We start from the raw sequence: 10,678 nt of genomic DNA, 5'->3' as shown, positions 1-10,678 counted from the left end.
ACGATAAACCTTCAATTTGGAGACCATCAAATACCGAACAGCCAGATTATTTTGTTTTACTTATACCTGTATAAGTTTCATTAATAAATAGACTTAAAATAATTTTTAATTTTACTTATTTATATTTCTGATTATTAATTAAATATAATTTTCATATTGGCAGTTCGATATGGTACAATATTACAACCATTTATAATAATCGTCCACAACACTGAAATTTATGCTGTAATCAACAGCATATACTACAAGTTAGAAACTTTTTCAAAAGCATTGTATATTTGTTTCAAATATTTTTTTCCACTAAACGTACACTCTTAAATCAGACATGTTATATTTCTACAAATATTTATTGATAATCTTAATAATACGTAAGACTTTTGAGTACAAAGATACCGCCTTGTTTTTTGTCCAATACTAAATTCAACTTAAATATTCATTTGTTAATACATATAAATATTTGATGATCCAAAATCCATAGGTGAAACTAAATGTAATGAAATTAAATTAAATTTTAATCAATATAATATTGTACTTACTTGTAAACACACTTCTGGCCTGTAATTTTCCCGTAATAACAATAACTACTCAAGGAACCTCTGATTTAAATAATTTCCATTATTTTATTGAATATGATAATTACCCTCCAAAACTTCGTCCAACTAAAAATAATTGTAGAAATTACTAAATTAGGACGCCATATTTCAATATATGAATCAAAATTAACTCAATATAATAATTCTGAATTCTTAAATAATAATTAAAAACTTTTAAACTGATTTAATATTTTATTTGTTTCATGGATTAATTATGTACTTTGTGTCTTTATATAATTATAATACTATGACAGTCTTTTTACAATTAAACGAAGATTCAAATATTTTACTAATTTTTGGTTTGATCCAATCATTGTTTATTGTCCGAGATGTTGATAACAAACCATTTATAGTATGTAATGTGTGTTTATATTTTTAATTACTTTAATGAACATCTTCAATCATATAATGTACCCATAACTAATAAATTACTGTGTTGCTATATTGAATATTTAAATAGCGTATACTCAACTATATGTGTAAAATCTAACGATTTATGTTGTATATCTACAATTAATAGGTTCTTTTTTTTTTAATATCTAAGTTTTCAATGTTATAAAGTATAAACTTTATTTAGCTATAAGCCATATACTATAAACCGTACGAATAATTATAACCATTTTCTTATTCTTCGTTATAAGTGCAAAAGTTTCTTTTGATTGGATACTAACTGTTTTTTAATATAAAATTATTCTTTAAACGTATTATAATCTGATTGTATAATTTATTATAAATAATTAATATGCTATAGATTATTATGTAATCAAATTATAATTATATGTTAATTAAAACATTTTTTTAAATTTAATTTTCATTCATTTACTTTTACCTTAGTATTACTGAATTATTTTAGAGCATTGACTGTAATACTATAGTAAACTAAAACTACATTTTCTTGTACAATTATATATTTTAATGCAATCATTATTTTTATTTGGTAGTTTCAATAAATTTAATCAAGGTAAATAACTATTTATGAAATTTGACAGACAATTTTAGTTACATTACTTATATAATATATATATACTCGTAATTCGGTTTGAATGCATTAAGACGATAGTCGTCTGACTATATGAAATAGTTGAAATGTAATACTAACCGATATTTAGTTGTACTGACTATAAGCTTATAACTATAAAATAAACTAACTAAAAATATAGCAACGCCATAGGGATTAAGTATAGATTAAGTATCTAATATTTAAGTTAAATAAATCAAATATATTTTTCCGTGATACTACACCACCTCGTCCCACGGAATTATAGCGTGGCGGAGTCATAACAATATATTATTATAATTATATACGTAACATATTAATATATTGTTTTATATGACTGCAGGCTGGCCGTGTTATATTATTATGTGTTTTGAGCACATAACATTTTCGGTTTCCCATTACCGAAAACGGATACGGTTTTATTCGTAGGAGAAACACTTTTAATTGGGACGTATATTATTATGATGTACACCGCGTCTACACACGTAGCAGTCTACAGTTATAATTAACGACCATGGGGTTATTTTATCATCGCAAATTGTATTATTATTATGTTCGTTTTCGTAACGTTTAATTCGATATGATGCTGTCACCTGCTTAGTTTTCGAGCTACAAAGTTACGAATTCGCAATAATAATAATAATAATAATAAAGATTATGTCTCGTATTGTCTTGTATATATGTGCATATGTTACGGTCAACGCCGAAAACGACGATATTTACGTTAAAGCCGTACTATTGTCGAAAATTACCTAGCACAATACAAATTTACATAAATGACCGGTAATTTACGTAAGTGGCAGCACCACATAATGGTAAATATACGGGTATTCTTTTATAATTCACGTCAATTCCCGATGCCTGTTGGACGTTGTTGTTAATAACGTGTATATACATTTACATATGGGTCACTGCAGTTAGATATATCTATTTGCATACGTTAGCATAGGTACCTATTATCATTGATTATAAATAGTATATTATCTATCCTACATACATATAATCAATGCTATTATATTATATAAATATCATCATATCATCGATAATCAGTGAAATAACTATAATAGGACAAACCACGCGATATTAATTTTAATAGTTTTAACACGTGGCTAAGTCAAAGAACGCGGTTATTATCAAAGGTAGATAATACGTTTTATTAAATTATTTTCTCATAACGTATCATAAATTCGTAACTGTTTCGGTATCGTTGCAGGTTCAATATCTATCGCCTGATCCACAGCTCGCGTTTTATTACATTTTTAAATATTTATTTTTTAATAACGTACAATAATAATTGTGAGGTATGGAATATGGATACATTTGTTAAATTCGATAGAAAATTGATCCCTGCAAACAATTTTTCGTTCACTTGGAGTTTGTGAAAAAATGAGAAGAAAATCACACTGATAGAAGGTGTAGGTTTTAGTAGTATCACTGTATCACGATGTTATGAAAGGTGCGGTTGCAAACTATAAAGTGCAAAACAAACAAATGCATTTATCGATTAAAGTGTCACAACAGTATGCCTTGCGAAAATAAAAAATAAATAATAAATGTAATATATTTTGAAAATAAGAAAAACGGTTATAACTGTAATTAATGAAACTAATGTACATTTTCAGTCACTTACGTGATTGACTAACATAGTTAATAATGTTAATATTCGATCATTAAGGTAAAATTGTTTTGTTTTGTTTTGTAATTTACAACAATAAACGATTATGTTGGAAACTGGTGTTATTGTTCGGTAGCTTACGAAAATAACCAGGCAACTTGACTACTTACGTTAATGACGTAAATGTTCAATTTCCGCCGTTGGCCGTAACATATTATATTTATAGTGTGGTCAATGGACAAACAATGACAGACAATCGCAGCGATGATCTATTGGCGGTCGCTGTGATGAATTTCATGCGATCCGCCAAAAACGTCGCTTAGTTTGTTTTTATCATGTTACCAGTGTGTGCTTACCATGTTTCCACAGTGGTGGTGATTTGACATCCGGTTTTGACGTTTAATTTTAAATTTTCACCAGATTTCGTATGGAAAGAAACTAAAATCTATAGTCACACGGAGTCGCGGACTACAAAGAAAACTAGAATGATGGTATTATTATTTTTTCGATCCCTAATAACTACTACACTCAGCAGTTACTAGTAACTAATAATAGTGATTGTGTATAATATTGATTTTTCGCTCGCACAAACGTATTTTTTTAGTTTCTTGAAAGCCTTGTGTAATCGTTAGTCTGTACATTATATTATTATTGAAGGACAAGACACATCGTGTCATATTACTCCTAATAAACGTCTGTTGAAACGACAAACTCGCGCTAAAACTTGTACGACCGACGAAGACTAACAGTTTAAGTCCGTTTGCTCTCGTTTATATTAATAGTATATAGTAAAACTTAGTTTACAAATCGCGCGTATCAATTATTACTTATTAGGTAAGCAAGCATTTCGATCAATAAATAGATTACTATAAAGTTAGTAAACGGCGTTTGAAATAGGCAAATGTGGTACAGAAGTGTGTAGAAACAATAAAATAATATAATATTATGATAATTATTATAATTACCTACCTATGTTATATTATTACAGTTTATAAGACTATCAACTGCAGTGATGGTTTATAACCACGTCATAGTAATATTATAATATTATTAATGCGCAATACATATCTGTCTCTACGTTACACATTTTACTGAGATTTTTTTATAAATATAAATTGATAAACATTGTACTATATTAGGAATAAACCCACGTTTATTTTTTAATGTTTGTAATACGCATTCGTATCAATCATATTATTGCATCCTGTTTATGTTTCACGTTATTTTTTATTTATACCTCCCTATGAATTATGATAATATCATACCAAAATATTATATTCCCAATAATTCGACTTCATGTACTGCAGGGTTATAATAGTATAATCCCGACCATTTATGTAAAGATGAATTTGAATAATGTATCGCACTCACACACATAACTTAAGTTAATTTTAGTTTCTATAGTGTTTTTAATTTATAATATTGGTAATTTTATATTACTCGTTACACTGAATTATATACTAATTATATACATAATGTAAAACGGCGCTCAGAGGCTCGTACCATATAGTATAACCAATCATTGTATATAATATATTTTATAATATGTTTTTATCCAAAACACGTTATTTGTGTTAATTATATACAATAATTAATTTTATTTATTAAAAATATAATATTAATATATACTTTTATTGCATTATTATTTATTTTTTAAATGAAAATAATCCAGATGTACACCTATGAAGACCGGTATTAAATACGAATGATACAAAAGGTAAGAGATATCCATTTCAAAAATATTATAAATCACTTTATTTAATATTGGGTACCAATTATGAGAAAAACTTCATACTTACGTCCCAATAAATTGTCATATCAAATGGCTAAACAAATTAAATGATCAAAAAAAAAATTAAAACAAGTATAATATGGTATCAAATTAGATTTTATATTAATATATTTATAATTTTAAAATATAATTTATTATTTACCCCATTCACCTAATTCAACTTATTTTAAACATATTATAAGTACATTTTTCGTTGTCCAGCTGTGGTATACAAAGCTCTTTAAATCTAAATAAGACTGCTAAACTTCAAACATATTATGTGCAATACAATATCTTTATTTTATCAAAGAATTTTGTGTTAGAAAACATATAATATGATATTGTTCTCTTTTTACACTTATGTTCTCCGAAACAAGCCAATTACTACTAAAGTCTGGCTTTTATGTTAATAAAAGAGACATTCCTTACTTAACGATTTTCGTGTAAATATTAACAAGGTATTATAATATATAATCAGTTATTTTAAATTTATTTATCGTCTATATAAATATAATTTATTCATTTTTATTAGTTTTAAAACTATATAATTAATATAAACAATACGTTACACAGCACATACGCGCTAAAGGACATTATTATTTTCATGGTTATTTTTTTATTAAAAAAAAAAAATCGTTATCAATATACAATTATAAATTATAAGTATAAATCTTTTAAAAAGTTCGATCAATTAAATATAATTTTATTGTATTAATTTATATTATTCTTTACCGTTAATAATTTTAATTTCGATAGAGACATTTATAGTTTAACCAATTTAATAAAAAAAAATATTTCAATTATTTAGAACATTTAACATTTGCTTATAAGTATTCCATCGAATGTTTTTAAAACATAAAACAAGAGAAAGTAGGAAGGTAACCGATTTTATATTAAGCTGGCGTCAAGTGTAACTATCGTCAATAAATGACTTGAATATAATATGTGTTAGGTTTAAACTCAACGATAACTTGTTGTATACGATAAACGAATCTGTAATAAGGGGTAATAATCCAAAACGTACTATTTCCATTTTTCACTTTTTTCAGTATTGATGGTTTTTTTGTTACGACCTACTGAACTACTTTAGAGATATGGTACTTATGGTATTTTACCAAAAAATTCATAAAATTATAATTAACATTTTTTTGTTATGTCCCCTAAGTTATATTGTAGTTTAATGTCCGAAATTTAACATCCAAGTTTATTGATTGTGCTAAAACGTATCATTTCCATTCAATACGTACATTATGACTTAATTTAACTCAAATCCTGTACATGAATAACCAATAGGAGGTAGTAATGTTTTTTTTTCTTTTTAATAATAAAATAAGATTATAAAATAATAAAATTATATTAAGCTAAAAATTACATTATCTTGTTAGTCTCTTAGAATAATAACTGTTTGGAACATGTTTTAATTTTATATATTAATTAATATTTTTTATTCGTAGTTATTCAGTAAAATATAAAACTGACATGTTAGTCTGAATTTATTTTTCATTAATTATTATTAATTTATGATGAATTATGAGACCATAGACAAGACTGTAGTTTTGGCGCAATCTGTTATCAATCATAATGAAGGTAGAAACGGCTTAATGATTTTATTATACAAAATAATATACAAACAAATGGAAATAAGTAATCCACACAATATTTATCTATAGTTTAATTTAGCTATAATATAACTAAAAATTTGTTGTATAAAAATTTAATTATCCCAATTACTATGGGAAATAGTGCAATATACCCTACTTTGGAAATAGTACGTTTTGTAAAAATTTGAGGAAAGTTTTGTGTCATTTTGTTAAATGAAAAAAATATTTAACATGGGAAATATTACGTTTTGACATAACTTGGAAATACATAGTTATTTTTTTTTATATTAACTGATTGATATACATAGTACGTTTTGGCGTAATTCGTGATTTTACATTTTGAATTGTTTTCCCTCAATTATTAGGCATAATGAATGTACGTAGATGTATTATACTTTTAAAATCTAAAAAATCTTATGTAACATAATCTATAATATCTGTATAATTTTTAAGTTACCACTACATTGTATAGGCTAATAACCATAACCATATTTTTCGAAGCCTTAAAAATAATAATAATAAAACAAAAATGAATATGAGCGAAGATGATCCATCAATATATATTATTATAAGTATATTAATTCATGAGATTATATTTTTTGAAATTGCTATTAAAGTAATTTATTTTACTATTATTATTACGACAGCTAGGTTGATAAAGATAAAATTTTGCATTTATCAAATAATTAATATTTATTTAGTATAAGTTTAATATGCAAAAGTTTCAACTTCTAAAGAATTTTTGAATTGCATTAAAATAACTAAAATCGTTAATTTTCTTATGAATATCTAATATTATTTAGATTTGAACTTAAAATATCTATAAAAAAAAATGTATATAATTATCTAACACTGATTGTAGTATGAAATACTTATGAGAAACTTGTATTAAATTTTAATAACACAACTATACTAATTTAATATTGTATACATTTTACTACAATATAATTCGCCAATGTTGACAGATTTAATCAAAATTTTAACTTCAAATGTTTTTAAAAAGAAAATTTGTTTATAAATCTTATTTTTATAACAACAAAACTTATAAAGAAACTTGTATTAAGTTTTCCATTTTTTTTTTTTTTTTTTTTTTTAATAAGCATTTAAAAAGAGTCAAAATATTTAAATATATTTAATACACAATTTAAAGATAATGCTTGTATAAATATTTGGTGAAAATTTCAAGTAACTACGATTATTTCTTTTAATTACAACAAAATAGGAAAGACCGAAAACTATTTTTCTTTAAATTTTTTTTTTTTTGTGTGTGTTTTCCAATAACTACATAAAGTACTTGGAATTTTTAATTTTGACTTTCCAAAAGTACCAACTAGATCTAATTTGTTACAAGAAATCTCTCTCAGAAATTGTATATAGAAATATTTTTTTCTACAATTAAAATAGTGTACACACACACACGCACGCACACACACACACACACACACATAAAATAATCTCAAATAGCTGAAATGTCTAGTAAAAATTACGCGAATCAATTTTAACTTAATTTGTGTATATATTTAATTTAAATTTAAAAGGTCAGAACTATTCCTGTTAACGACAAAATTTAAATAGATTACTTACGGAGTTACCATGGATATTGATAAATATATTATAATAACCATCATCTATGATGTTTTTTTTTAAATTTATTCAAAACACATGAAGACTATTTATATTTTGTGTGTAAATTTTAATCAATTGATCTGTGTGAAGATAATTTATTTTTACACAACATTTCAAATCAAATTAGAAGATGGTGAATTTAATTTAAACGTTTTCAAACTTTAACCTGTGACGGAAATTCCATATAAACAACACTGTTGTGTTATGTTTATATTCCTGCAATAAATCATATTTTAAGAATGTGTTAACATTTTTTTTTTTTTGTTTAGTCGTCGGATAAAGTATGGACATATTATATAAAAGGATTATTTTTGGTTATTCATAAAACACGATAAGATAATTTTATAAGCTGATAGCCATGTATTTAAATATTATTGACACGACTGGCGAAACTGAAAAATAAAGCAAATCACTATCTATTTTAATTTGGAATTTATCTATTCGTATTTTTTATATTGTACTATATTGTACTTACTAGGTCTTTGGCGATTTGCTATTAATTATTTTAATAATAAAAAATACTTAATACTTTAATAGTTATAAGCTGTAATAAGCATGTGTCAATGTACACTGTTAATCATGAAAACCATTCACCTGTAGGGATTTGGCTATACTTAATCTACTCAACTAACTATAATTATACACTAAACATAATATGTAATAGTATTTATTCTCTTACGATTTATTATTGTTAATAATAATAATAATAATTTTATCAAACACTTACGTATAATCATGCTTTACACTAAGTACATAAGTATATTATATATTATTTTGCAGTTTCTTTTGTAGACAATAGACTTATATACCGTTATATAAATGTATCATAATATTGTTGAATTTATATAAAATTAAGAGTCAAATATTGTTGGTAAATATTTATTGCAAATATGTTGATTTATATTTTATAAAATATTTTTTTTTCAATTTTTCACTCTCGACGTTTGTTTTAAGAAGTTATTATTTTTCTCTTCTTTTGTAAAATAGGTAAGTTGGTTATTATTATATAATTTTAATTATATTTTAAAACTATTAATTTTATAAAGTATTTTTGATATTTTAAACACAACAAAATATACATATTAATAAGCATTTTCATAAAAATAGTATTATTCTATTAATTTTGTAATATTTTATTATTCGACGTAATCATTATATTTATGAAATTAATTAAGAGAAGTATTTATTAGCTTGGTATTTTTATTGCTTTTAAATATTTAATTTGTTTAGTTCAGTTTTAAATATTTTTTTAATCATTATATAATATTTTTTCGGTCATTAATTTTCGAGCTCTAATAATAAAAATGTAATACAATACAATACTATTAGAGCATAAAACAACACTGTGACATTTTTCAAGGGCCGATTACCCAATATCTATTTCTGTATATTATATTCTGAGTGATGCAAAGATTATACCGTTTTTACTTTTTTTCTCTGTACATATTTTTTTTTAAATTTTTTTTTAAAGCTTATTGTATTTATCTGATAAATTAATAGTATTATTATTTAACAATAATTTATTGTGTATATTATTTAATTTCTCTTGTAGGTATTTAATTCAAAATGTACAGATTACTACATCAGTGAACATTATACAGGATAAATTGATATGATGATATACAAACCAACATGTATGACTGTTGAGTGTCAATTTACAATATTTAAATTTAATGTTAAGTATTGTATAATAACAATTCTAATGTAATACTATATATTATACTATGTAGTTTTAACTTTTAGATACCATCTAACGACGAGCGTAATAGTAGTTTAATATAAACTCATTTTAATGGCATTATTTTTTTATAGGAGTATTGTAGAAACGTGACCTGTGGAATTTATTACATTTTTTATTCTTTAATAAATTTCAAAATAAACTATATTACCCAAAAGTTTTTCCCAACTTCAATTCCGTCAAAAAATGAAACTGAATTTAATTCTTGATAACATAATAATTTTCGTAATAAACACTCCGTATTTGATTTTATCACACTACCTAATCTATAAGCAACTTTGGTTTCAATATTATTTTTTGTTTATTATAATTTACATAACTGGAAAGTAAATATCTAAACTAAATTATATATTTCATTATAATTAAAATAGTCACACAATAACACATTGTATAATAGCTGATTATTATACTATAAAATACAATAATCTACAATATAGTGTATTAGAATTGACTCTAAATCCTTAAGATAAAATATGACTGCAGAAAATAACCATGCGCTTACTTAGAATGCTAAATGGAGTTAGGTAAACATAAAAGTCTTAACATTTTAAAATTGTATTAAAATTAACAGTTTGTAAGCTATTAGTTTGGATTAATTACATTTAATATAATATAGTAGATGTTTGATAAATAAAAAATGTAAATTTGTATCATTTGTATTTGACATTGAATTTCGTAAACCCTGCAATTTAGAATACAATATATAAATTGAAGCATATAAAGTATTAACGCGATTC

Source organism: Rhopalosiphum maidis, chromosome 1 (assembly GCF_003676215.2).
Source record: "Rhopalosiphum maidis isolate BTI-1 chromosome 1, ASM367621v3, whole genome shotgun sequence".
In the NCBI taxonomy this organism is placed as follows: Eukaryota; Metazoa; Arthropoda; class Insecta; order Hemiptera; family Aphididae; genus Rhopalosiphum; species Rhopalosiphum maidis.
This window is presented reverse-complemented; position numbering follows the sequence as displayed.